This window comes from Carassius gibelio, chromosome A11, assembly GCF_023724105.1.
Source record: "Carassius gibelio isolate Cgi1373 ecotype wild population from Czech Republic chromosome A11, carGib1.2-hapl.c, whole genome shotgun sequence".
NCBI lineage: Eukaryota > Metazoa > Chordata > Actinopteri > Cypriniformes > Cyprinidae > Carassius > Carassius gibelio.
The window spans coordinates 23,598,849-23,621,900 of NC_068381.1; the positions used below are offsets into that span (position 1 = coordinate 23,598,849).

Below are 23,052 nucleotides of genomic sequence, written 5' to 3' on the forward strand. Positions count from 1 at the left end.
GGATTTTTGAGGAGGGAAGCAAAAATGAGCATGCATTCCCATACCGGGAGTTGAACCCGGGCCGCCTGGGTGAAAACCAGGAATCCTAACCGCTAGACCATATGGGATTTGGACACTTTAAACTGGCCATGGGCTTCTGGCGCACTTTCCATACATGTGGTCAGCGTGGGCGCAGGACCTTGTAGTGGCCTGTTGCTTTAGTTCTGTGACTGTAACAATGTGATAATAATTTGGCAAAACAAGAATTATCCAAAAGGACGGTTTTCTGAATTATATAGTGTTGTATGCATTCAGGGAATCTGTTTTTTCACTCAACCCGGGGGTTCAGTGTATTTGGGCAGATTCCTGTGATTGCAGAATTGATTCCTCAAACTGGTAATTAAGCTCTTGTCCAAGTGAAAATACTCGTGTCATCCATTTGAAAACACACACGGCAACCTTTATCTAGAGGAAAAACTGGAGTCAACCCCTGGCTGCGTACGAGAAAACCAGGAATCCTAACTGCTAGACCATATGGAAACTGGCCAGCTTTAACTGGCCACAAGCTTGTGGGCCACTTTCCATAAATGTGGCCAGTGTGGGCGCAGGGTTTTGTAGTGGCCTGTTGCTTTTGGTGTGTGACTGTAACAATGTGATAATAATTTGGCAATACAAGAATCATCCGAAGGGACGGTTTACTGAAATATATAGTGTTGCATGCATTCAAGGGACATGTTTGTTGACTCACACATGGTTCAGTATTTTGGCCAGAATCCTGTGATTGCTGAATTTATACCTCGAACTGGTAATTAAGGTCTTGTCCAGGTGAAAATACTTGTGTCATGCATCTGAAAACACACATGGCAACCGTTATCTAGAGGAAAAACTGCCTATCGTCGGTCTGTCAAGGTACAAAACTGACATGTTGTGAGGTTAATAATGAAAGTGAGACCAACTTTTAATCCGCAAAATTGCTGATTATTCGCTCGTTCAGTTTAATGCAGATTACAAATTATTCTCAATGCCCAGGTGGCAATTAGTGATAAGGCTTCAAAATGGCAAGCCTGTGACATCAAAACCACATGGCATTGCACCCTTCAAAGTAGTAAAGCGGTTACAGAGTAGCGATGAAATTGTTCATTCTAGAATCAACTGGCCCACCAGCCTGCATTTTGTGAGACGAATGGCAATACCAAAGCATGCCCGTGTCTCCCCTAGACATCGGAATGGGTGTGCAGAATGTGCCTTTTTTTGGAAAAAATAGAAGAATGCCTAGAGAGTTGCCTTTTCTTTTGGACTTTGGAGAAAAAAAACACAACAACAAAATAAGCCGGAGAAAAACAAGCACAGAGCGAGCCAGCCAGGAGTCGAACCTAGAATCTTCTGATCCGTAGTCAGACGCGTTATCCATTGCGCCACTGGCCCACCATTAGTAGAGACCCCCGATTGTTACAGACTTGTTGGTTTTCGATGTGACGGTGGCAAGCATTGATGTCTGCTCATTCTCACCTTGTTATCAGGAGAACATACTACCAGCCCACCAGCCCACCAGCCCTCCAGCCCTCCAGCCCACCAGCCCTCCCTGGTGGTCTAGTGTTTAGGATTCGGCGCTCTCACCGCCGCGGCCCGGGTTCGATTCCCGGTCAGGGAAAGCTCTTTTGCCTTCCAATTGTGGACTGCGAATTCAAGCTCTGCTGACAGCTGTGAGAAAGCCAGCTCCAAACCAAAAAATTGGTGGGAACATGAAAAAAAACACCTCCTTCGAGCCGGAGTTGAACCAGCGACCTAAGGATGGCCAACACTCCAACCTACAGTCCTCCGCTCTACCAGCTGAGCTATCGAAGGGGCTAAGGGCTAGTCAGAACCTCGACATATCAGGGTTCTGTAGCTCTACTGCTGGCCAAAAAGTCACTTCTGGTGCAGGAAGATTTGCTGGATCAGAACCTCGACATATCAGGGTTCTGTAGCTCTACTGTTGGCCAAAAAGTCACTTCTGGTGCAGGAAGATTTGCTGGATTTTTGAGGAGGGAAGCAAAAAGGAGCATGCATTCCCATACCGGGAGTTGAACCCGGGCCGCCTGGGTGAAAACCAGGAATCCTAACCGCTAGACCATATGGGATTTGGACACTTTAAACTGGCCATGGGCTTCTGGCGCACTTTCCATACATGTGGTCAGCGTGGGCGCAGGACCTTGTAGTGGCCTGTTGCTTTAGTTCTGTGACTGTAACAATGTGATAATAATTTGGCAAAACAAGAATTATCCAAAAGGACGGTTTTCTGAATTATATAGTGTTGTATGCATTCAGGGAATCTGTTTTTTCACTCAACCCGGGGGTTCAGTGTATTTGGGCAGATTCCTGTGATTGCAGAATTGATTCCTCAAACTGGTAATTAAGCTCTTGTCCAAGTGAAAATACTCGTGTCATCCATTTGAAAACACACACGGCAACCTTTATCTAGAGGAAAAACTGGAGTCAACCCCTGGCTGCGTACGAGAAAACCAGGAATCCTAACTGCTAGACCATATGGGAACTGGCCAGCTTTAACTGGCCACAAGCTTGTGGGCCACTTTCCATAAATGTGGCCAGTGTGGGCGCAGGGTTTTGTAGTGGCCTGTTGCTTTTGGTGTGTGACTGTAACAATGTGATAATAATTTGGCAATACAAGAATCATCCGAAGGGACGGTTTACTGAAATATATAGTGTTGCATGCATTCAAGGGACATGTTTGTTGACTCACACATGGTTCAGTATTTTGGCCAGAATCCTGTGATTGCTGAATTTATACCTCGAACTGGTAATTAAGGTCTTGTCCAGGTGAAAATACTTGTGTCATGCATCTGAAAACACACATGGCAACCGTTATCTAGAGGAAAAACTGCCTATCGTCGGTCTGTCAAGGTACAAAACTGACATGTTGTGAGGTTAATAATGAAAGTGAGACCAACTTTTAATCCGCAAAATTGCTGATTATTCGCTCGTTCAGTTTAATGCAGATTACAAATTATTCTCAATGCCCAGGTGGCAATTAGTGATAAGGCTTCAAAATGGCAAGCCTGTGACATCAAAACCACATGGCATTGCACCCTTCAAAGTAGTAAAGCGGTTACAGAGTAGCGATGAAATTGTTCATTCTAGAATCAACTGGCCCACCAGCCTGCATTTTGTGAGACGAATGGCAATACCAAAGCATGTCCGTGTCTCCCCTAGACATCGGAATGGGTGTGCAGAATGTGCCTTTTTTTGGAAAAAATAGAAGAATGCCTAGAGAGTTGCCTTTTCTTTTGGACTTTGGAGAAAAAAAACACAACAACAAAATAAGCCGGAGAAAAACAAGCACAGAGCGAGCCAGCCAGGAGTCGAACCTAGAATCTTCTGATCCGTAGTCAGACGCGTTATCCATTGCGCCACTGGCCCACCATTAGTAGAGACCCCCGATTGTTACAGACTTGTTGGTTTTCGATGTGACGGTGGCAAGCATTGATGTCTGCTCATTCTCACCTTGTTATCAGGAGAACATACTACCAGCCCACCAGCCCACCAGCCCTCCAGCCCACCAGCCCTCCAGCCCACCAGCCCTCCCTGGTGGTCTAGTGGTTAGGATTCGGCGCTCTCACCGCTGCGGCCCGGGTTCGATTCCCGGTCAGGGAAAGCTCTTTTGCCTTCCAATTGTGGACTGCGAATTCAAGCTCTGCTGACAGCTGTGAGAAAGCCAGCTCCAAACCAAAAAATTGGTGGGAACATGAAAAAAAACACCTCCTTCGAGCCGGAGTTGAACCAGCGACCTAAGGATGGCCAACACTCCAACCTACAGTCCTCCGCTCTACCAGCTGAGCTATCGAAGGGGCTAAGGGCTAGTCAGAACCTCGACATATCAGGGTTCTGTAGCTCTACTGCTGGCCAAAAAGTCACTTCTGGTGCAGGAAGATTTGCTGGATCAGAACCTCGACATATCAGGGTTCTGTAGCTCTACTGTTGGCCAAAAAGTCACTTCTGGTGCAGGAAGATTTGCTGGATTTTTGAGGAGGGAAGCAAAAAGGAGCATGCATTCCCATACCGGGAGTTGAACCCGGGCCGCCTGGGTGAAAACCAGGAATCCTAACCGCTAGACCACATGGGATTTGGACACTTTAAACTGGCCATGGGCTTCTGGCGCACTTTCCATACATGTGGTCAGCGTGGGCGCAGGACCTTGTAGTGGCCTGTTGCTTTAGTTCTGTGACTGTAACAATGTGATAATAATTTGGCAAAACAAGAATTATCCAAAAGGACGGTTTTCTGAATTATATAGTGTTGTATGCATTCAGGGAATCTGTTTTTTCACTCAACCCGGGAGTTCAGTGTATTTGGGCAGATTCCTGTGATTGCAGAATTGATTCCTCAAACTGGTAATTAAGCTCTTGTCCAAGTGAAAATACTCGTGTCATCCATTTGAAAACACACACGGCAACCTTTATCTAGAGCAAAAACTGGAGTCAACCCCTGGCTGCGTACGAGAAAACCAGGAATCCTAACTGCTAGACCATATGGGAACTGGCCAGCTTTAACTGGCCACAAGCTTGTGGGCCACTTTCCATAAATGTGGCCAGTGTGGGCGCAGGGTTTTGTAGTGGCCTGTTGCTTTTGGTGTGTGACTGTAACAATGTGATAATAATTTGGCAATACAAGAATCATCCGAAGGGACGGTTTACTGAAATATATAGTGTTGCATGCATTCAAGGGACATGTTTGTTGACTCACACATGGTTCAGTTTTTTGGCCAGAATCCTGTGATTGCTGAATTTATACCTCGAACTGGTAATTAAGGTCTTGTCCAGGTGAAAATACTTGTGTCATGCATCTGAAAACACACATGGCAACCGTTATCTAGAGGAAAAACTGCCTATCGTCGGTCTGTCAAGGTACAAAACTGACATGTTGTGAGGTTAATAATGAAAGTGAGACCAACTTTTAATCCGCAAAATTGCTGATTATTCGCTCGTTCAGTTTAATGCAAATTACAAATTATTCTCAATGTCCAGGTGGCAATTAGTGATAAGGCTTCAAAATGGCAAGCCTGTGACATCAAAACCACATGGCATTGCACCCTTCAAAGTAGTAAAGCGGTTACAGAGTAGCGATGAAATTGTTCATTCTAGAATCAACTGGCCCACCAGCCTGCATTTTGTGAGACGAATGGCAATACCAACGCATGTCCGTGTCTCCCCTAGACATCGGAATGGGTGTGCAGAATGTGCCTTTTTTTGGAAAAAATAGAAGAATGCCTAGAGAGTTGCCTTTTCTTTTGGACTTTGGAGAAAAAAAACACAACAACAAAATAAGCCGGAGAAAAACAAGCACAGAGCGAGCCAGCCAGGAGTCGAACCTAGAATCTTCTGATCCGTAGTCAGACGCGTTATCCATTGCGCCAAGGCCGGCGCCCATTAGTCGAGGTAAAGATCCTAAAAGACGCACAAGTACGCGAGTTCGCGGCCCGCTCCGACCAGTGATGGAATTCCTGGAATGTGTCCGTTTTGACGCTGCTGATGCATGCGTGCGTAATCATCATGATCCCCCGTAATTTAATCGAACGTAAATTCGTCCCCCGCACTTTAATTTGGGAACTTTCCAGGGTAAACAATCACGTTATGTACGTTTCATTCATACCGGACGCCGGAGGGCGCTCTCTCGCATTAAGTCCAAAACGGACTCGTAGAAGCACCAACTTGTGACCACTATGTGACGCACGCTACAGGAAATACCTTATATGGACAAAGGCATCCAGCGGTCACTGGATAAAAAAAGCTGAAATGAATTGACAGATAAAACGTAAATATTCATTGCAAAAATACGTGATTTGTGTTTTTGTGCATTTTCATAACAAAATACATGAATAACGCAGCGCTCACTGACACATTTTTTTCAGTATATTATTTTTACAGTATAACATTATATTATATTATTATATTTTCTGACTTATTCTGGAAGTCCCTGTTTCTTTGTGTGTGTGTTTTACTGTTATGTAATACTGGAATACTTAAAAAAATGTTTGTTTTTTTTGCAACTACAATTACAGTGAGAAATAGGCACAAAAACATTGTGAGTGCAAAGATTAACAACCCTTTTTATTTGCAAATATAAAGTCAATATATAAAATTATAACAACAGTGCAAATATATATACATGTACAAATATTGTGAGAATACAAATAGTGTGAGGGCAAATATTAACAACCCTTTTAATCTGCATATATATTTTAAAGCCAATAAAACATTTAGAACAGTAATGCAATTTTGTACAGTATACACCAAAAATGTTTACCACAATAATAAAATTTGTACATATCAGTGTAAAAATATAATAAATATCAAACCAAAACAAACATTTGCAGTGCAATTTTGACATCAGACTTAGAAAATAATAAGAATTAATAGTAAACAAAGACAAACATTTACCACAGCAGTACAATTATGACATATTTGCTTAAAAAAAAAAGTAAATAAAAATTGTTTTTACCACTGTAGTGGACTTTTCATATATTAGCCAAAATAATAATAAAAAACATAAACATACCGTTTATATTATATATCTATCTTGGATGTGCTTGTAAGCACATGCTACCACAGTGAAGCGGGACACCCTCACTCCATCACAGCGCACCGCGTTTGGGTAGAGAGCACAGAGCCTTATGAAAATGGCCTCCACCACTCGGTTGCAGTCAGGCCACTGTGCAGGACTATGAGCCCCAACGAAACACCTGCAAATTACAACAGAATACATATTATTAATGTAAGATTGTTTTCATTGTGTGATCTTATTTTTATTTTACCTTTCCTATGCTGTCTGTTTTGCTTTGTGTTGTCTAAATGTTCATTTATAATATGTGCGCATAGTTATGTTGTCTCTCTTTGTTTTGTTTTTAGATTGATGTTGAAATGTCATATCAATAAATCAGTTCTCTACTGTGTTGTGGAATAATTACAGGGTGTTGTTAGTCAGCAAGTCAGGTTTTTTTTCACAATAATGACTGCATATTATCCCACTTATTACATGGCTACTTACTAAAGTACAGTAAAAGACAAATTATTTGACTCAACATGATACAAAATGATTTTAATGATTTAAGAAATGATTGCCTTGTTTCTTCTAAATTAAATATTCCAGTGTACAGTTGGAACTGTGTTCATAGCAATGTAACATACTTAGCAACCTAATATATATAGTCAGAATAAAACGTAAATCACAACTAATAATTTATGTTGTAATCAGGCTAAGTTTGAACTTAACAGGCTACAGGAAGATAAGCTAGTCATGAAGGTGTCAGGTTTTACTAATTTAACTAGAAATCCTTACTAAACAAAAAAAGTTGTAGGTGATATTTCAGCCAGTTTCAGATATATATATATTTTATATAAAAAAATGTGTAGACCCTGTGTTTACTAAACGTAACATACCTTTTGCTGCTCTCCACACCTGGGGCCACAATCTTCTTAGTGGCCCTGAATCGTCCCTGTTTTAGGTTGGTTTGGTTACGTGGTGGGTAAATGGTCTTTTTCTTGTCATACTCCCCCAATGCCTGCCATAGGGAGATGATCTTGATGCACTCTTCTCCCGACAAAGCCAGACGGTGGTCTCTGAGGCTAACCAAAAACTCTGCCAAGTCCTGCACGGCTCCATACCCCTCAATATTATCAGGTCCAACCGAATCCTAAAATGAAAGATAATTTAGGAACTTTTGATAGCATCAGTGAATACAAATATTCACATGAAAGCACATCCAATGTAACCCAGATTATGCTTACACACATGTAAATGTACATAAAAAATAAACTGGACCCTTACATCATGTGAAGTGTTCTCTTCCAATGTTGGACGATCCGTTTCTGCAGATAATCGGTCCACTGGGGCAACATTAAAAAGGTAAATATTTATTTTAAATTTGTATTTATGCCTTTCAATGTGATAAATACAAATTTATAGTTAGTGTGATAACAAATACGAAACCTTTATGAATACTTTAGTAAAACTCACAGCTATGTGCTCCAGGAAAGAGTTCTAGATTTGATTCAGCGTGCAGTGAGCTGCTGACAGGAGATGACACTGATGATGGAGGGACCACAAACAGTGATGACGTGGGGCTGGTTGCTGGAGGAGTTGGAAATGATGCTGCAGATGCTGCAGATGCTGCAGACACTGATGCTTGTGAAGAGGCAGCAGGTGTCCGTTCAGTGTCAAAGGTGGGGACAGTGATGTCCTGAAACTCCTCAAGTTCAGCATAACCTTCATCCACCTCTATACCAACCTCAGTAGTCTCTGACTCTTCAATGGCCAACTTGTAGTCCTGCAGTTTGCTGGTAAAGATATTCCACTCCAATAAGCTCACCTTTAAAATAGTAAAACATTGACAATTAGATAATATACCACAATATTATATTATAACTCAGTTCCTCAGTTTCCTTTGCAAATCATTAGCTAAAGATTAATTAAAGCTGACAACTGGAAGTTGAAGTGCATAGCTTTGGCCACTGTAGTAATTAACATATACATTTAAATCATTAGTTAATATAATGTTATTACTCAACTTATACATTAAAGTACATTTGACTGGTAACAATTTATTTATTACTTAATCTATTAATCATATAGAATGTTTATTAGTTGCTGATGTAGTAATCATTAATAAATGGTTTAAGTTAGTCCTTCATGAGTTTACATTAACTCGTGATTATCTGTGCATTCTTGAAGCATGAATTAATGCATATTTGTGCACCAGTATTGTAATTTTATTGATAAAAGACTCACTTACATTGCAAATGTTGGTTAGAAGTTAATCGATGACCGTTATCTTCTTCTTCTTCACCCGTGATCCTTAAATCTCCGGTAGTTTTTAATGTTATCAATTGATCTACTTACTACGAAGAATCGCGGATGAGGAACGGGCGCTGATTGGCAAATTCGCGGTTGCGATACGAGCGCTGATTGGCAAATTCGCGGTTGCGATACGAGCGCTGATTGGCAAATTCGCGGTTGCGATACGAGCGCTGATTGGCAAATTCGCGGTTGCGATACGAGCGCTGATTGGCTAAAACATAAGTTTCATGGTTGCAGCCGGGAACGTGATTGGCTGTCATAACAAAGAATAACCACGACCTACAGGTGACATGGAGCGCCACTGGCCCACCATTAGTAGAGACCCCCGATTGTTACAGACTTGTTGGTTTTCGATGTGACGGTGGCAAGCATTGATGTCTGCTCATTCTCACCTTGTTATCAGGAGAACATACTACCAGCCCACCAGCCCACCAGCCCTCCAGCCCTCCAGCCCACCAGCCCTCCCTGGTGGTCTAGTGGTTAGGATTCGGCGCTCTCACCGCCGCGGCCCGGGTTCGATTCCCGGTCAGGGAAAGCTCTTTTGCCTTCCAATTGTGGACTGCGAATTCAAGCTCTGCTGACAGCTGTGAGAAAGCCAGCTCCAAACCAAAAAATTGGTGGGAACATGAAAAAAAACACCTCCTTCGAGCCGGAGTTGAACCAGCGACCTAAGGATGGCCAACACTCCAACCTACAGTCCTCCGCTCTACCAGCTGAGCTACCGAAGGGGCTAAGGGCTAGTCAGAACCTCGACATATCAGGGTTCTGTAGCTCTACTGTTGGCCAAAAAGTTACTTCTGGTGCAGGAAGATTTGCTGGATCAGAACCTCGACATAACAGGGTTCTGTAGCTCTACTGCTGGCCAAAAAGTCACTTCTGGTGCAGGAAGATTTGCTGGATTTTTGAGGAGGGAATCAAAAAGGAGCATGCATTCCCATACCGGGAGTTGAACCCGGGCCGCCTGGGTGAAAACCAGGAATCCTAACCGCTAGACCATATGGGATTTGGACACTTTAAACTGGCCATGGGCTTCTCGCGCACTTTCCATACATGTGGTCAGCGTGGGCGCAGGACCTTGTAGTGGCCTGTTGCTTTAGTTCTGTGACTGTAACAATGTGATAATAATTTGGCAATACAAGAATCATCCGAAGGGACGGTTTACTGAAATATATAGTGTTGCATGCATTCAAGGGACATGTTTGTTGACTCACACATGGTTCAGTTTTTTGGCCAGAATCCTGTGATTGCTGAATTTATACCTCGAACTGGTAATTAAGGTCTTGTCCAGGTGAAAATACTTGTGTCATGCATCTGAAAACACACATGGCAACCGTTATCTAGAGGAAAAACTGCCTATCGTCGGTCTGTCAAGGTACAAAACTGACATGTTGTGAGGTTAATAATGAAAGTGAGACCAACTTTTAATCCGCAAAATTGCTGATTATTCGCTCGTTCAGTTTAATGCAGATTACAAATTATTCTCAATGTCCAGGTGGCAATTAGTGATAAGGCTTCAAAATGGCAAGCCTGTGACATCAAAACCACATGGCATTGCACCCTTCAAAGTAGTAAAGCGGTTACAGAGTAGCGATGAAATTGTTCATTCTAGAATCAACTGGCCCACCAGCCTGCATTTTGTGAGACGAATGGCAATACCAAAGCATGTCCGTGTCTCCCCTAGACATCGGAATGGGTGTGCAGAATGTGCCTTTTTTGGAAAAAATAGAAGAATGCCTAGAGAGTTGCCTTTTCTTTTGGACTTTGGAGAAAAAAAACACAACAACAAAATAAGCCGGAGAAAAACAAGCACAGAGCGAGCCAGCCAGGAGTCGAACCTAGAATCTTCTGATCCGTAGTCAGACGCTTTATCCATTGCGCCACTGGCCCACCATTATTAAAGACCCCCGATTGTTACAGACTTGTTGGTTTTCGATGTGACGGTGGCAAGCATTGATGTCTGCTCATTCTCACCTTGTTATCAGGAGAACAGACTACCAGCCCTCCAGCCCACCAGCCCACCAGCGCACCAGCCCACGAGCCCACGAGCCCTCCATCCCTCCCTGGTGGTCTAGTGGTTAGGATTCGGCGCTCTCACCGCCGCGGCCCGGGTTCGATTCCCGGTCAGGGAAAGGTCTTTTGCCTTCCAATTGTGGACTGCGAATTCAAGCTCTGCTGACAGCTGTGAGAAAGCCAGCTCCAAGCCAAAACATTGGTGGGAACATGAAAAAAACACCTCCTTCGAGCCGGAGTTGAACCAGCGACCTAAGGATGGCCAACACTCCAACCTACGATCCTCCGCTCTACCAGCTGAGCTATCGAAGGGGCTAAGGGCTAGTCAGAACCTCGACATATCAGGGTTCTGTAGCTCTACTGCTGGCCAAAAAGTCACTTCTGGTGCAGGAAGATTTGCTGGATCAGAACCTCGACATATCAGGGTTCTGTAGCTCTACTGTTGGCCAAAAAGTCACTTCTGGTGCAGGAAGATTTGCTGGATTTTTGAGGAGGGAAGCAAAAAGGAGCATGCATTCCCATACCGGGAGTTGAACCCGGGCCGCCTGGGTGAAAACCAGGAATCCTAACCGCTAGACCATATGGGATTTGGACACTTTAAACTGGCCATGGGCTTCTGGCGCACTTTCCATACATGTGATCAGCGTGGGCGCAGGACCTTGTAGTGGCCTGTTGCTTTAGTTCTGTGACTGTAACAATGTGATAATAATTTGGCAAAACAAGAATTATCCAAAAGGACGGTTTTCTGAATTATATAGTGTTGTATGCATTCAGGGAATCTGTTTTTTCACTCAACCCGGGGGTTCAGTGTATTTGGGCAGATTCCTGTGATTGCAGAATTGATTCCTCAAACTGGTAATTAAGCTCTTGTCCAAGTGAAAATACTCGTGTCATCCATTTGAAAACACACACGGCAACCTTTATCTAAAGGAAAAACTGGAGTCAACCCCTGGCTGCGTACGAGAAAACCAGGAATCCTAACTGCTAGACCATATGGGAACTGGCCAGCTTTAACTGGCCACAAGCTTGTGGGCCACTTTCCATAAATGTGGCCAGTGTGGGCGCAGGGTTTTGTAGTGGCCTGTTGCTTTTGGTGTGTGACTGTAACAATGTGATAATAATTTGGCAATACAAGAATCATCCGAAGGGACGGTTTACTGAAATATATAGTGTTGCATGCATTCAAGGGACATGTTTGTTGACTCACACATGGTTCAGTATTTTGGCCAGAATCCTGTGATTGCTGAATTTATACCTCGAACTGGTAATTAAGGTCTTGTCCAGGTGAAAATACTTGTGTCATGCATCTGAAAACACACATGGCAACCGTTATCTAGAGGAAAAACTGCCTATCGTCGGTCTGTCAAGGTACAAAACTGACATGTTGTGAGGTTAATAATGAAAGTGAGACCAACTTTTAATCCGCAAAATTGCTGATTATTCGCTCGTTCAGTTTAATGCAGATTACAAATTATTCTCAATGCCCAGGTGGCAATTAGTGATAAGGCTTCAAAATGGCAAGCCTGTGACATCAAAACCACATGGCATTGCACCCTTCAAAGTAGTAAAGCGGTTACAGAGTAGCGATGAAATTGTTCATTCTAGAATCAACTGGCCCACCAGCCTGCATTTTGTGAGACGAATGGCAATACCAAAGCATGTCCGTGTCTCCCCTAGACATCGGAATGGGTGTGCAGAATGTGCCTTTTTTGGAAAAAATAGAAGAATGCCTAGAGAGTTGCCTTTTCTTTTGGACTTTGGAGAAAAAAAACACAACAACAAAATAAGCCGGAGAAAAACAAGCACAGAGCGAGCCAGCCAGGAGTCGAACCTAGAATCTTCTGATCCGTAGTCAGACGCTTTATCCATTGCGCCACTGGCCCACCATTATTAAAGACCCCCGATTGTTACAGACTTGTTGGTTTTCGATGTGACGGTGGCAAGCATTGATGTCTGCTCATTCTCACCTTGTTATCAGGAGAACAGACTACCAGCCCTCCAGCCCACCAGCCCACCAGCGCACCAGCCCACGAGCCCACGAGCCCTCCATCCCTCCCTGGTGGTCTAGTGGTTAGGATTCGGCGCTCTCACCGCCGCGGCCCGGGTTCGATTCCCGGTCAGGGAAAGGTCTTTTGCCTTCCAATTGTGGACTGCGAATTCAAGCTCTGCTGACAGCTGTGAGAAAGCCAGCTCCAAGCCAAAACATTGGTGGGAACATGAAAAAAACACCTCCTTCGAGCCGGAGTTGAACCAGCGACCTAAGGATGGCCAACACTCCAACCTACGATCCTCCGCTCTACCAGCTGAGCTATCGAAGGGGCTAAGGGCTAGTCAGAACCTCGACATATCAGGGTTCTGTAGCTCTACTGCTGGCCAAAAAGTCACTTCTGGTGCAGGAAGATTTGCTGGATCAGAACCTCGACATATCAGGGTTCTGTAGCTCTACTGTTGGCCAAAAAGTCACTTCTGGTGCAGGAAGATTTGCTGGATTTTTGAGGAGGGAAGCAAAAAGGAGCATGCATTCCCATACCGGGAGTTGAACCCGGGCCGCCTGGGTGAAAACCAGGAATCCTAACCGCTAGACCATATGGGATTTGGACACTTTAAACTGGCCATGGGCTTCTGGCGCACTTTCCATACATGTGGTCAGCGTGGGCGCAGGACCTTGTAGTGGCCTGTTGCTTTAGTTCTGTGACTGTAACAATGTGATAATAATTTGGCAAAACAAGAATTATCCAAAAGGACGGTTTTCTGAATTATATAGTGTTGTATGCATTCAGGGAATCTGTTTTTTCACTCAACCCGGGGGTTCAGTGTATTTGGGCAGATTCCTGTGATTGCAGAATTGATTCCTCAAACTGGTAATTAAGCTCTTGTCCAAGTGAAAATACTCGTGTCATCCATTTGAAAACACACACGGCAACCTTTATCTAGAGGAAAAACTGGAGTCAACCCCTGGCTGCGTACGAGAAAACCAGGAATCCTAACTGCTAGACCATATGGGAACTGGCCAGCTTTAACTGGCCACAAGCTTGTGGGCCACTTTCCATAAATGTGGCCAGTGTGGGCGCAGGGTTTTGTAGTGGCCTGTTGCTTTTGGTGTGTGACTGTAACAATGTGATAATAATTTGGCAATACAAGAATCATCCGAAGGGACGGTTTACTGAAATATATAGTGTTGCATGCATTCAAGGGACATGTTTGTTGACTCACACATGGTTCAGTATTTTGGCCAGAATCCTGTGATTGCTGAATTTATACCTCGAACTGGTAATTAAGGTCTTGTCCAGGTGAAAATACTTGTGTCATGCATCTGAAAACACACATGGCAACCGTTATCTAGAGGAAAAACTGCCTATCGTCGGTCTGTCAAGGTACAAAACTGACATGTTGTGAGGTTAATAATGAAAGTGAGACCAACTTTTAATCCGCAAAATTGCTGATTATTCGCTCGTTCAGTTTAATGCAGATTACAAATTATTCTCAATGCCCAGGTGGCAATTAGTGATAAGGCTTCAAAATGGCAAGCCTGTGACATCAAAACCACATGGCATTGCACCCTTCAAAGTAGTAAAGCGGTTACAGAGTAGCGATGAAATTGTTCATTCTAGAATCAACTGGCCCACCAGCCTGCATTTTGTGAGACGAATGGCAATACCAAAGCATGTCCGTGTCTCCCCTAGACATCGGAATGGGTGTGCAGAATGTGCCTTTTTTTGGAAAAAATAGAAGAATGCCTAGAGAGTTGCCTTTTCTTTTGGACTTTGGAGAAAAAAAACACAACAACAAAATAAGCCGGAGAAAAGCAAGCACAGAGCGAGCCAGCCAGGAGTCGAACCTAGAATCTTCTGATCCGTAGTCAGACGCGTTATCCATTGCGCCAAGGCCGGCGCCCATTAGTCGAGGTAAAGATCCTAAAAGACGCACAAGTACGCGAGTTCGCGGCCCGCTCCGACCAGTGATGGAATTCCTGGAATGTGTCCGTTTTGACGCTGCTGATGCATGCGTGCGTAATCATCATGATCCCCCGTAATTTAATCGAACGTAAATTCGTCCCCCGCACTTTAATTTGGGAACTTTCCAGGGTAAACAATCACGTTATGTACGTTTCATTCATACCGGACGCCGGAGGGCGCTCTCTCGCATTAAGTCCAAAACGGACTCGTAGAAGCACCAACTTGTGACCACTATGTGACGCACGCTACAGGAAATACCTTATATGGACAAAGGCATCCAGCGGTCACTGGATAAAAAAAGCTGAAATGAATTGACTGATAAAACGTAAATATTCATTGCAAAAATACGTGATTTGTGTTTTTGTGCATTTTCATAACAAAATACATGAATAACGCAGCGCTCACTGACACATTTTTTTCAGTATATTATTTTTACAGTATAACATTATATTATATTATTATATTTTCTGACTTATTCTGGAAGTCCCTGTTTCTTTGTGTGTGTGTTTTACTGTTATGTAATACTGGAATACTTAAAAAAATGTTTGTTTTTTTTGCAACTACAATTACAGTGAGAAATAGGCACAAAAACATTGTGAGTGCAAAGATTAACAACCCTTTTTATTTGCAAATATAAAGTCAATATATAAAATTATAACAACAGTGCAAATATATATACATGTACAAATATTGTGAGAATACAAATAGTGTGAGGGCAAATATTAACAACCCTTTTAATCTGCATATATATTTTAAAGCCAATAAAACATTTAGAACAGTAATGCAATTTTGTACAGTATACACCAAAAATGTTTACCACAATAATAAAATTTGTACATATCAGTGTAAAAATATAATAAATATCAAACCAAAACAAACATTTGCAGTGCAATTTTGACATCAGACTTAGAAAATAATAAGAATTAATAGTAAACAAAGACAGACATTTACCACAGCAGTACAATTATGACATATTTGCTTAAAAAAAAAGTAAATAAAAATTGTTTTTACCACTGTAGTGGACTTTTCATATATTAGCCAAAATAATAATAAAAAACATAAACATACCGTTTATATTATATATCTATCTTGGATGTGCTTGTAAGCACATGCTACCACAGTGAAGCGGGACACCCTCACTCCATCACAGCGCACCGCGTTTGGGTAGAGAGCACAGAGCCTTATGAAAATGGCCTCCACCACTCGGTTGCAGTCAGGCCACTGTGCAGGACTATGAGCCCCAACGAAACACCTGCAAATTACAACAGAATACATATTATTAATGTAAGATTGTTTTCATTGTGTGATCTTATTTTTATTTTACCTTTCCTATGCTGTCTGTTTTGCTTTGTGTTGTCTAAATGTTCATTTATAATATGTGCGCATAGTTATGTTGTCTCTCTTTGTTTTGTTTTTAGATTGATGTTGAAATGTCATATCAATAAATCAGTTCTCTACTGTGTTGTGGAATAATTACAGGGTGTTGTTAGTCAGCAAGTCAGGTTTTTTTTCACAATAATGACTGCATATTATCCCACTTATTACATGGCTACTTACTAAAGTACAGTAAAAGACAAATTATTTGACTCAACATGATACAAAATGATTTTAATGATTTAAGAAATGATTGCCTTGTTTCTTCTAAATTAAATATTCCAGTGTACAGTTGGAACTGTGTTCATAGCAATGTAACATACTTAGCAACCTAATATATATAGTCAGAATAAAACGTAAATCACAACTAATAATTTATGTTGTAATCAGGCTAAGTTTGAACTTAACAGGCTACAGGAAGATAAGCTAGTCATGAAGGTGTCAGGTTTTACTAATTTAACTAGAAATCCTTACTAAACAAAAAAAGTTGTAGGTGATATTTCAGCCAGTTTCAGATATATATATATTTTATATAAAAAAATGTGTAGACCCTGTGTTTACTAAACGTAACATACCTTTTGCTGCTCTCCACACCTGGGGCCACAATCTTCTTAGTGGCCCTGAATCGTCCCTGTTTTAGGTTGGTTTGGTTACGTGGTGGGTAAATGGTCTTTTTCTTGTCATACTCCCCCAATGCCTGCCATAGGGAGATGATCTTGATGCACTCTTCTCCCGACAAAGCCAGACGGTGGTCTCTGAGGCTAACCAAAAACTCTGCCAAGTCCTGCACGGCTCCATACCCCTCAATATTATCAGGTCCAACCGAATCCTAAAATGAAAGATAATTTAGGAACTTTTGATAGCATCAGTGAATACAAATATTCACATGAAAGCACATCCAATGTAACCCAGATTATGCTTACACACATGTAAATGTACATAAAAAATAAACTGGACCCTTACATCATGTGAAGTGTTCTCTTCCAATGTTGGACGATCCGTTTCTGCAGATAATCGGTCCACTGGGGCAACATTAAAAAGGTAAATATTTATTTTAAATTTGTATTTATGCCTTTCAATGTGATAAATACAAATTTATAGTTAGTGTGATAACAAATACGAAACCTTTATGAATACTTTAGTAAAACTCACAGCTATGTGCTCCAGGAAAGAGTTCTAGATTTGATTCAGCGTGCAGTGAGCTGCTGACAGGAGATGACACTGATGATGGAGGGACCACAAACAGTGATGACGTGGGGCTGGTTGCTGGAGGAGTTGGAAATGATGCTGCAGATGCTGCAGATGCTGCAGACACTGATGCTTGTGAAGAGGCAGCAGGTGTCCGTTCAGTGTCAAAGGTGGGGACAGTGATGTCCTGAAACTCCTCAAGTTCAGCATAACCTTCATCCACCTCTATACCAACCTCAGTAGTCTCTGACTCTTCAATGGCCAACTTGTAGTCCTGCAGTTTGCTGGTAAAGATATTCCACTCCAATAAGCTCACCTTTAAAATAGTAAAACATTGACAATTAGATAATATACCACAATATTATATTATAACTCAGTTCCTCAGTTTCCTTTGCAAATCATTAGCTAAAGATTAATTAAAGCTGACAACTGGAAGTTGAAGTGCATAGCTTTGGCCACTGTAGTAATTAACATATACATTTAAATCATTAGTTAATATAATGTTATTACTCAACTTATACATTAAAGTACATTTGACTGGTAACAATTTATTTATTACTTAATCTATTAATCATATAGAATGTTTATTAGTTGCTGATGTAGTAATCATTAATAAATGGTTTAAGTTAGTCCTTCATGAGTTTACATTAACTCGTGATTATCTGTGCATTCTTGAAGCATGAATTAATGCATATTTGTGCACCAGTATTGTAATTTTATTGATAAAAGACTCACTTACATTGCAAATGTTGGTTAGAAGTTAATCGATGACCGTTATCTTCTTCTTCTTCACCCGTGATCCTTAAATCTCCGGTAGTTTTTAATGTTATCAATTGATCTACTTACTACGAAGAATCGCGGATGAGGAACGGGCGCTGATTGGCAAATTCGCGGTTGCGATACGAGCGCTGATTGGCAAATTCGCGGTTGCGAAACGAGCGCTGATTGGCAAATTCGCGGTTGCGATACGAGCGCTGATTGGCAAATTCGCGGTTGCGATACGAGCGCTGATTGGCTAAAACATAAGTTTCATGGTTGCAGCCGGGAACGTGATTGGCTGTCATAACAAAGAATAACCACGACCTACAGGTGACATGGAGCGCCACTGGCCCACCATTAGTAGAGACCCCCGATTGTTACAGACTTGTTGGTTTTCGATGTGACGGTGGCAAGCATTGATGTCTGCTCATTCTCACCTTGTTATCAGGAGAACATACTACCAGCCCACCAGCCCACCAGCCCTCCAGCCCACCAGCCCTCCCTGGTGGTCTAGTGGTTAGGATTCGGCGCTCTCACCGCCGCGGCCCGGGTTCGATTCCCGGTCAGGGAAAGCTCTTTTGCCTTCCAATTGTGGACTGCGAATTCAAGCTCTGCTGACAGCTGTGAGAAAGCCAGCTCCAAACCAAAAAATTGGTGGGAACATGAAAAAAAACACCTCCTTCGAGCCGGAGTTGAACCAGCGACCTAAGGATGGCCAACACTCCAACCTACAGTCCTCCGCTCTACCAGCTGAGCTATCGAAGGGGCTAAGGGCTAGTCAGAACCTCGACATATCAGGGTTCTGTAGCTCTACTGCTGGCCAAAAAGTCACTTCTGGTGCAGGAAGATTTGCTGGATCAGAACCTCGACATATCAGGGTTCTGTAGCTCTACTGTTGGCCAAAAAGTCACTTCTGGTGCAGGAAGATTTGCTGGATTTTTGAGGAGGGAAGCAAAAAGGAGCATGCATTCCCATACCGGGAGTTGAACCCGGGCCGCCTGGGTGAAAACCAGGAATCCTAACCGCTAGACCATATGGGATTTGGACACTTTAAACTGGCCATGGGCTTCTGGCGCACTTTCCATACATGTGGTCAGCGTGGGCGCAGGACCTTGTAGTGGCCTGTTGCTTTAGTTCTGTGACTGTAACAATGTGATAATAATTTGGCAAAACAAGAATTATCCAAAAGGACGGTTTTCTGAATTATATAGTGTTGTATGCATTCAGGGAATCTGTTTTTTCACTCAACCCGGGGGTTCAGTGTATTTGGGCAGATTCCTGTGATTGCAGAATTGATTCCTCAAACTGGTAATTAAGCTCTTGTCCAAGTGAAAATACTCGTGTCATCCATTTGAAAACACACACGGCAACCTTTATCTAGAGGAAAAACTGGAGTCAACCCCTGGCTGCGTACGAGAAAACCAGGAATCCTAACTGCTAGACCATATGGGAACTGGCCAGCTTTAACTGGCCACAAACTTGTGGGCCACTTTCCATAAATGTGGCCAGTGTGGGCGCAGGGTTTTGTAGTGGCCTGTTGCTTTTGGTGTGTGACTGTAACAATGTGATAATAATTTGGCAATGCAAGAATCATCCGAAGGGACGGTTTACTGAAATATATAGTGTTGCATGCATTCAAGGGACATGTTTGTTGACTCACACATGGTTCAGTTTTTTGGCCAGAATCCTGTGATTGCTGAATTTATACCTCGAACTGGTAATTAAGGTCTTGTCCAGGTGAAAATACTTGTGTCATGCATCTGAAAACACACATGGCAACCGTTATCTAGAGGAAAAACTGCCTATCGTCGGTCTGTCAAGGTACAAAACTGACATGTTGTGAGGTTAATAATGAAAGTGAGACCAACTTTTAATCCGCAAAATTGCTGATTATTCGCTCGTTCAGTTTAATGCAGATTACAAATTATTCTCAATGCCCAGGTGGCAATTAGTGATAAGGCTTCAAAATGGCAAGCCTGTGACATCAAAACCACATGGCATTGCACCCTTCAAAGTAGTAAAGCGGTTACAGAGTAGCGATGAAATTGTTCATTCTAGAATCAACTGGCCCACCAGCCTGCATTTTGTGAGACGAATGGCAATACCAACGCATGTCCGTGTCTCCCCTAGACATCGGAATGGGTGTGCAGAATGTGCCTTTTTTTGGAAAAAATAGAAGAATGCCTAGAGAGTTGCCTTTTCTTTTGGACTTTGGAGAAAAAAAACACAACAACAAAATAAGCCGGAGAAAAACAAGCACAGAGCGAGCCAGCCAGGAGTCGAACCTAGAATCTTCTGATCCGTAGTCAGACGCGTTACCCATTGCGCCACTAGCCCACCAATAGTAAAGACCCCCGATTGTTACAGCCCACGAGCCCTCCAGCCCTCCATCCCTCCCTGGTGGTCTAGTGGTTAGGATTCGGCACTCTCACCGCAGCGGCCCAGGTTCAATTCCTGGTCAGGGAAAGCTCTTTTGCCTTCCAATTGTGGACTGCGAATTAAAGCTCTGCTGACAGCTGTGAGAAAGCCAGCTCCAAGCCAAAACATTGGTGGGAACATGAAAAAAACACCTCCTTCGAGCCGGAGTTGAACCAGCGACCTAAGGATGGCCAACACTCCAACCTTCAGTCCTCCGCTCTACCAGCTGAGCTATCGAATGGGCTAAGGGCTAGTCAGAACCTCAACATATCAGGGTTCTGTAGCTCTACTGCAGGCCAAAAAGTCACTTCTGGTGCAGGAAGATTTGCTGGATCAGAACCTCGACATATCAGGGTTCTGTAGCTCTACTGCTGGCCAAAAAGTCACTTCTGGTGCAGGAAGATTTGCTGGATTTTTGAGGAGGGAAGCAAAAAGGAGCATGCATTCCCATACCGGGAGTTGAACCCGGGCCGCCTGGGTGAAAACCAGGAATCCTAACGCTAGACCATATGGGATTTGGACACTTTAAACTGGCCATGGGCTTCTGGCGCACTTTCCATACATGTGGTCAGCGTGGGCGCAGGACCTTGTAGTGGCCTGTTGCTTTAGTTCTGTGACTGTAACAATGTGATAATAATTTGGCAAAACAAGAATTATCCAAAAGGACGGTTTTCTGAATTATATAGTGTTGTATCCATTCAGGGAATCTGTTTTTTTCACTCAACCCGGGGGTTCAGTGTATTTGGGCAGATTCCTGTGATTGCAGAATTGATTCCTCAAACTGGTAATTAAGCTCTTGTCCAAGTGAAAATACTCGTGTCATCCATTTGAAAACACACACGGCAACCTTTATCTAGAGAAAAAACTGGAGTCAACCCCTGGCTGCGTACGAGAAAACCAGGAATCCTAACTGCTAGACCATATGGGAACTGGCCAGCTTTAACTGGCCACAATCTTGTGGGCCACTTTCCATAAATGTGGCCAGTGTGGGCGCAGGGTTTTGTAGTGGCCTGTTGCTTTTGGTGTGTGACTGTAACAATGTGATAATAATTTGGCAATACAAGAATCATCCGAAGGGACGGTTTACTGAAATATATAGTGTTGCATGCATTCAAGGGACATGTTTGTTGACTCACACATGGTTCAGTTTTTTGGCCAGAATCCTGTGATTGCTGAATTTATACCTCGAACTGGTAATTAAGGTCTTGTCCAGGTGAAAATACTTGTGTCATGCATCTGAAAACACACATGGCAACCGTTATCTAGAGGAAAAACTGCCTATCGTCGGTCTGTCAAGGTACAAAACTGACATGTTGTGAGGTTAATAATGAAAGTGAGACCAATTTTTAATCCGCAAAATTGCTGATTATTCGCTCGTTCAGTTTAATGCAGATTACAAATTATTCTCAATGTCCAGGTGGCAATTAGTGATAAGGCTTCAAAATGGCAAGCCTGTGACATCAAAACCACATGGCATTGCACCCTTCAAAGTAGTAAAGCGGTTACAGAGTAGCGATGAAATTGTTCATTCTAGAATCAACTGGCCCACCAGCCTGCATTTTGTGAGACGAATGGCAATACCAAAGCATGTCCGTGTCTCCCCTAGACATCGGAATGGGTGTGCAGAATGTGCCTTTTTTTGGAAAAAATAGAAGAATGCCTAGAGAGTTGCCTTTTCTTTTGGACTTTGGAGAAAAAAAACACAACAACAAAATAAGCCGGAGAAAAACAAGCACAGAGCGAGCCAGCCAGGAGTCGAACCTAGAATCTTCTGATCCGTAGTCAGACGCGTTATCCATTGCGCCACTGGCCCACCATTAGTAAAGACCCCCGATTGTTACAGACTTGTTGGTTTTCGATGTGACGGTGGCAAGCATTGATGTCTGCTCATTCTCACCTTGTTATCAGGAGAACAGACTACCAGCCCTCCAGCCCACCAGCCCACCAGGCCACCAGCCCACGAGCCCTCCATCCCTCCCTGGTGGTCTAGTGGTTAGGATTCGGCGCTCTCACCGCCGCGGCCCGGGTTCGATTCCCGGTCAGGGAAAGGTCTTTTGCCTTCCAATTGTGGACTGCGAATTCAAGCTCTGCTGACAGCTGTGAGAAAGCCAGCTCCAAGCCAAAACATTGGTGGGAACATGAAAAAAACACCTCCGTCGAGCCGGAGTTGAACCAGCGACCTAAGGATGGCCAACACTCCAACCTACGATCCTCCGCTCTACCAGCTGAGCTATCGAAGGGGCTAAGGGCTAGTCAGAACCTCGACATATCAGGGTTCTGTAGCTCTACTGCTGGCCAAAAAGTCACTTCTGGTGCAGGAAGATTTGCTGGATCAGAACCTCGACATATCAGGGTTCTGTAGCTCTACTGTTGGCCAAAAAGTCACTTCTGGTGCAGGAAGATTTGCTGGATTTTTGAGGAGGGAAGCAAAAAGGAGCATGCATTCCCATACCGGGAGTTGAACCCGGGCCGCCTGGGTGAAAACCAGGAATCCTAACCGCTAGACCATATGGGATTT

The 23,052-nt window shown here is 43.2% G+C and overlaps 14 non-coding genes across 14 annotated transcripts; all 14 read right to left on the reverse strand.

Moving 5' to 3' along the window:
- Positions 1-35: 35 nt before the first annotated feature.
- trnae-uuc (transfer RNA glutamic acid (anticodon UUC)) lies at positions 36-107 on the reverse strand. The gene has a single exon. It is a non-coding gene; the product is annotated as a tRNA-Glu (tRNA).
- A 1,224-nt stretch (positions 108-1,331) lies between these two features.
- Positions 1,332-1,404, reverse strand: trnar-acg (transfer RNA arginine (anticodon ACG)). The gene has a single exon. It is a non-coding gene; the product is annotated as a tRNA-Arg (tRNA).
- A 332-nt stretch (positions 1,405-1,736) lies between these two features.
- On the reverse strand, positions 1,737-1,824 carry trnay-gua (transfer RNA tyrosine (anticodon GUA)). The gene is given in 2 exon segments: positions 1,737-1,772; positions 1,788-1,824. It is a non-coding gene; the product is annotated as a tRNA-Tyr (tRNA).
- A 203-nt stretch (positions 1,825-2,027) lies between these two features.
- trnae-uuc (transfer RNA glutamic acid (anticodon UUC)) lies at positions 2,028-2,099 on the reverse strand. The gene has a single exon. It is a non-coding gene; the product is annotated as a tRNA-Glu (tRNA).
- A 1,224-nt stretch (positions 2,100-3,323) lies between these two features.
- trnar-acg (transfer RNA arginine (anticodon ACG)) lies at positions 3,324-3,396 on the reverse strand. The gene has a single exon. It is a non-coding gene; the product is annotated as a tRNA-Arg (tRNA).
- Positions 3,397-3,736: 340 nt separating this feature from the next.
- trnay-gua (transfer RNA tyrosine (anticodon GUA)) lies at positions 3,737-3,824 on the reverse strand. The gene is given in 2 exon segments: positions 3,737-3,772; positions 3,788-3,824. It is a non-coding gene; the product is annotated as a tRNA-Tyr (tRNA).
- A 5,936-nt stretch (positions 3,825-9,760) lies between these two features.
- On the reverse strand, positions 9,761-9,832 carry trnae-uuc (transfer RNA glutamic acid (anticodon UUC)). Its single transcript has one exon. It is a non-coding gene; the product is annotated as a tRNA-Glu (tRNA).
- A 1,522-nt stretch (positions 9,833-11,354) lies between these two features.
- On the reverse strand, positions 11,355-11,426 carry trnae-uuc (transfer RNA glutamic acid (anticodon UUC)). The gene has a single exon. It is a non-coding gene; the product is annotated as a tRNA-Glu (tRNA).
- A 1,934-nt stretch (positions 11,427-13,360) lies between these two features.
- On the reverse strand, positions 13,361-13,432 carry trnae-uuc (transfer RNA glutamic acid (anticodon UUC)). The gene has a single exon. It is a non-coding gene; the product is annotated as a tRNA-Glu (tRNA).
- Positions 13,433-18,793: 5,361 nt separating this feature from the next.
- On the reverse strand, positions 18,794-18,881 carry trnay-gua (transfer RNA tyrosine (anticodon GUA)). The gene is given in 2 exon segments: positions 18,794-18,829; positions 18,845-18,881. It is a non-coding gene; the product is annotated as a tRNA-Tyr (tRNA).
- Positions 18,882-19,084: 203 nt separating this feature from the next.
- trnae-uuc (transfer RNA glutamic acid (anticodon UUC)) lies at positions 19,085-19,156 on the reverse strand. Its single transcript has one exon. It is a non-coding gene; the product is annotated as a tRNA-Glu (tRNA).
- A 1,531-nt stretch (positions 19,157-20,687) lies between these two features.
- On the reverse strand, positions 20,688-20,776 carry trnaf-gaa (transfer RNA phenylalanine (anticodon GAA)). The gene is given in 2 exon segments: positions 20,688-20,723; positions 20,739-20,776. It is a non-coding gene; the product is annotated as a tRNA-Phe (tRNA).
- A 1,498-nt stretch (positions 20,777-22,274) lies between these two features.
- On the reverse strand, positions 22,275-22,347 carry trnar-acg (transfer RNA arginine (anticodon ACG)). Its single transcript has one exon. It is a non-coding gene; the product is annotated as a tRNA-Arg (tRNA).
- A 630-nt stretch (positions 22,348-22,977) lies between these two features.
- Positions 22,978-23,049, reverse strand: trnae-uuc (transfer RNA glutamic acid (anticodon UUC)). Its single transcript has one exon. It is a non-coding gene; the product is annotated as a tRNA-Glu (tRNA).
- Between the last annotated feature and the right edge of the window lie 3 nt (positions 23,050-23,052).